Below are 5239 nucleotides of genomic sequence, written 5' to 3' on the forward strand. Positions count from 1 at the left end.
GTAGTTCCAGCACTTTGAGAGGCCAAGGTGGGTGGATGACTTGAACCCAGGAGTCTGAGACCAGCCTGGGCAACATGGTGAAACCCTATCTCTACAAACTTTTTAGCCAGGATGGTGGCATGCACCTGTAATCCCAGCTACTTGAGAGGTTGAGGTAGGAGAATCACCCAGGAGTTTGAGGCTGTAGTGAGCTGTGATCATGCCATTGCACTCCAGCCTGGGTAATAGAGTGAGACCCTCATCTCCAAAAAAAAAAAAAAACCCATAATTTTATAATCAGGACTATTTTTTTTTTTTTGAGACGAAGTCTCGCTCTGTCTCCCAGGCTGGAGTGCAGTGGCGTGATCTCGGCTCACTGCAAGCTCCGCCTCCCGGGTTTTACGCCATTCTCCTGCCTCAGCCTCCGGAGTAGCTGGGACTACAGGCGTGCACCACCTACGCCCGGCTAATGTTTTTTGTATTTTTAGTAGAGATGGGGTTTCATTGTGTTAGCCAGGATGGCCTCGAACTCCTGACCTTGTGATCCACCCGCCTCGGCCTCCCAAAGTGCTGGGATTACAGGCGTGAGCCACCGCTCCTGGTAATCAGGACTTTTTTTTTTTTTTTTTTGAGACGGAGTCTCGCTCTGTCGCCCAGGCTGGAGTGCAGTGGCGCGATCTCGGCTCACTGCAAGCTCCGCCTCCCGGGTTCACGCCATTCTCCTGCCTCAGCCTCTCCGAGTAGCTGGGACTACAGGCGCCTGCCACCACGCCCGGCTAATTTTTTTGTATTTTTAGTAGAGACGGGGTTTCGCCGTGGTCTCGATCTCCTGACCTCGTGATCCGCCCGCCTCGGCCTCCCAAAGTGCTGGGATTACACGCGTGAGCCACCGTGCCCGGCCAGCTATCAGGACTATTTTTTATGGATCTGTATTTTAAGAAAAAAATGGAAAGACCGGATCATTGAAGATTAGTACAAAAATCTCAGGAAGAATCTAAGGTAATTTTTGCTCACAAGATAAAGCATTCTCTCTCTAGAAAATCTTTTTTTTTTTTTTTTTTTTTTTTTTTTTTTTTTGAGACGGAGTCTTGCTGTGTCACCCAGGCTGGAGTGCAGTGGCGCGATCTCGGCTCACTGCAAGCTCCGCCTCCCGGGTTCAGGCCATTCTCCTGCCTCAGCCTCCCGAGGAGCTGGGACTACAGGCGCCCGCCAACACGCCCGGCTAATTTTTTTTTGTATTTTTAGTAGAGACAGGGTTTCACCGTGTTAGCCAGGATGGTCTCGATCTCCTGACCTCGTGATCCGCCCGCCTCGGCCTCCCAAAGTGCTGGGATTACGGGCTTGAGCCACCGCGCCCGGCCTCTCTCTAGAAAATCTTATACTGCCTGAAAATGTTTTGGTTTTTTTGAAGACAGAGTTTCACTCTTGTTGCCCAGACTGGAGTGCAATGGCTCACATCTTGGCTCATCGCAACCTCTGCCTCCTAGGTTCAAGTGATTCTCCTGCCTCAGCCTCCCAAGTAGCTGGGATTACAGGCGCCCACCACCACGTCCGGCTAATTTTGAATTTTTAGTAGAGATGGGGTTACTCCATGTTGGTCAGGCTGGTCTCGAACTCCTGTCCTCAGGTGATCTGCCTGGCTCAGCCTCACAAAGTGCTGCGATTACAGGCATGAGCCATTGTGCCTGACTGAAAATGTTTAAAATGTGCAAATAAAAGAAATAAGACCAGCATCAAATTTATTTACCCTTAGAAAATTTTCTCTAAAAACATAGTATTTAAATGTGACATAGGCCAGGCACGGTGGCTCACACCTCTACTCCTGGCCCTTTGGGAGGCCAAAGCCAGATGATTGCTTGAGGCTAGGAGTGAGACCAGCCTAGGCAACATAATGATACATCACCTCATTAACAAAAAATGTTAGCTGCACATGGTGGCACTTGCCTGTAGTTCCCGCTGAGGCTGAGGCAGGAGGATGGCTTGAGTCCAGGAATTCCAAGCTACCATGAACCATGCTCAATTAGACCCCTGCCTTATCACAAGGACAGAGGGCTTTCTATCCTAAGGTTCTTGCCTTGGTATACTGGAAGAATGGTATCACACGTGGGCTTGGAGAATTAGTGCAAGTTTTTTCTTTCTTTTTTTTTTTTTTTTTGAGAAAGGGTCTTGCTCTTGTCACCCAGGTTGGAGTGCAGTGACCTGATCTTGGCTCACTGCAACCTCCACCTCCCAGGTTCAAGTGATTCTCCTGCCTCAGCCTCCTGAGTAGCTGGATTACAGGCGCCCGCCACCACGCCCGGCTAATTTTTGTACTTTTAGTAGAGACGGGGTTTCACCAGGTTGGCCAGGCTGGTCTGGAACTCCTGACCTCAGGTTATCCACCCACCTAGGCCTCCCAAAGTGCTGGGATTACAGACGTGAGCCACCATACCCAGCCAAAAACGTGAACTTTCTACTTTGGGTACTGCCATTTTGGAGGGCATCAGATCCTCCATGCCCGAGCTCTGTGGGCGCTGCTGCCTCTCTACACCTCGGGCACCATATCCCAGGAGCCCCAGTCCCACTGCCTATCTTGTGCTTTATAGCAGCAGCTGCTGCTGGGCCCTCAGCTGCCACCACCGATGTCGCGATTTAGAAGTCTTTTAATGCATTTAAATATCTTAGAACTTGTCTTCCCCATTTTATACACACAATCATGAGGAAAGCAGGGACTCTATTGGTTTCTTATTCACACAGTGGGATTGAGGGTGTTTGTCTCATGAAACTGATCAATGGAGTGAGAAGCAGCTGAATAACCTGCAGTGGGACAGCAGAGCCTGAGGCCAGCGTGGAGCCTGCAAAGGAAGGGAAAGGGAGCTCCTTGGGGGCTTCTGGGCCTCCCCGCCTTCCCCTGCAGGTGGCCCCCAGCTGCCCAAAACAGCTGCAGAGTGTGGATTCTGAGAAGCTGCAGGGCCCTGGAAAGCAGGAGACCCTCGTGCAGGTGCACTTAGGGGGTTTCATCCTTTCTGAGGTTGTCCCTCTGGAGCCTGGGGCCATTTTCTGGGAAGTGTTTTGGTTTTGACATGCATAGGGTCGCTGGGGTAAGACTGTAATTGTTATATATGAAGAAAATCTGCGAAGGTCAGCCTCAGTAAGACTTGTTGGGTTTGTCTTATAACAAAGGGTTTATGAAGTTGACAGTTTATTTAGGTCAGAAGCTTAAATTGTCACCAGGTGAGAGTTTCCTGCTGAGGAAAATGAGTATCTGGAAGGAGAGAGCATTTCTACACTGTGAGGGGGCATGGGGTGGGGGTGGGGGAGCGAAGATAAGGAAGCCTTGGCCTTGCCTTATCTCCATTTCTGGCTCCGTGGAGGACATCTGCTTCTCCCTCCTGGTGCAGTCATTCTTGGCCTGGTCTGGGTTCCCCTCCTGCTCTGAGGCAAAGGGGGTGGCTTTGTGGGGGCAATAGGCCCTTGGTGTCTGTCCTAAAGGTTTGCTGAAAACTCACTGACATGAGGCAGTTGGATTAACTCTGAAAAGGCATACAAATTTATTTAGTGTGTACACACAGGAGCCTTCAGAATGAAGACTCCTCAACAATAACACGGAAAAGCTTATATACCATCCTGAGGACAGCAAAGAATGCAGACTCAGCATGGCCCCAAAATCCCAGGTTATGTTGGCATATCGGATTTAGTGGCAAGACATCTTCTGAGAGAGGGAAAGAAAGGGGCTTGGCTAGCAAAGGTGGACTGTTAGATAAATGAAGGCTCTCGCAGAGAGAAGAGAAATGCTTCTTTTCCAACTTTTTAACATTTTTCTTTTTATTTGGATACTTAAATAATAAAGATGGGAGTCTCCCTGTGTTGACCAGGCCTTCAACTCCTTGCTTTAATCCTTCGCCTTCCCTGGGCCACATTGGAAGAAGAATTGTCTTGGGCCACACATAAAACACACTAACCCTAATGATAGCTGATGAACTAAAAAAAAAAAAAAAAAGAAAGAAAGAAAAGAAAAGATCACAAAAAAAAATCTTTTTTTTTTTAGCCAGTCTCACTCTGTCACCCATGCTGGAGTGTAGTGGCGTAATCTTGGCTCACTGCAACCTCTGCCTCCGTGTTCAAGCGATTCTCCTGCCTCGGCCTCCTGAGTACCTGGGACTACAGACGCCTGCCACCACACCTGGCTAATTTTTGTATTTTTAGTAGAGACAGGGTTTCACCGTATTGGCCAGGCTGGTCTTGAACTCCTGACCTCGTGATCTGCCCGCCTCGGCCTCCCAAAGTGCTGGGATTACAGGCGTGAGCCACAGTGCACAGCAGAAAATCGCAAAAAAAGTTTTTAGTATTTTAAGAAACTTTACTAATTTGTGTTGGGCTGTATTCAAAGCCGTCCTTGGCCTGCAGGCCACATAGGTTGGACAAGCTTTAAGGGATCCTCCAGCCTCGGCCTCTGAAATTGCTGGGATTGGAGGCGTGAGTCACAGCTTCCTACCCGTGTTCAGGTTTTAAAGATGTCAGACCCCGAATCTCTACCAGTTCCGGTGAAGGGAAATAAGCAGGGAGGGGGCCATGGCTTAGTTAAGAGAGATTCTCTGCAGATGCACATTTTCCTCCCAAAGGCACCTTTGCAAGACCACTCTGTTGACCAAGCAGCCATGATTTCAAAATATGTCAAAGGAGTGACCAGGCGCGGTGGCTCACGCCTATATTCCTAGCACTATGGGAGGCCGGGGCGGATCGCTTGAGCTCAGGAGTTTGAGACCAGCCTGGCTGAAACCCCGTCTCTACTAAAAATACAAAAATTAGCAGGGGTGGTGGAGCACGCCTGTAGTCCCAGCTACTAGGGAGGCTGAGACAGTAAAATCGCTTGAACCCAGGAGATGGAGATTGCCGTGAGCCAGGATAGCGCCACTGCACTCCAGCCTGGGTGACAAAGTGAGACCCAGTGTCAAAAAAAAAAAAAAAGTCACAGAAATATATTTTGGGGTGGCCGGGCGCGGTGGCTCACGCCTTTAATCCCAGCACTTTGGGAGGCCGAGGCAGGCGGATCACGAGGTCAGGAGATCAAGACCATCCTGGCTAACACGGTGAAACCCTGTCTCTACTAAAAATACAAAAAATTAGCCGGGCGTGGTGGCAGGCGCCTGTAGTCCCAGCTACTCGGGAGGCTGAGGCAGGAGAATGGCGTGAACCTGGGAGGCGGAGCTTGCAGTGAGCCGAGATCGCGCCACTGAACTCCAGCCTGGGCGACAGAGCGAGACTCCGTCTCAAAAAAAAA

This window comes from Symphalangus syndactylus, chromosome 13, assembly GCF_028878055.3.
Source record: "Symphalangus syndactylus isolate Jambi chromosome 13, NHGRI_mSymSyn1-v2.1_pri, whole genome shotgun sequence".
Classification (NCBI taxonomy): domain Eukaryota; kingdom Metazoa; phylum Chordata; class Mammalia; order Primates; family Hylobatidae; genus Symphalangus; species Symphalangus syndactylus.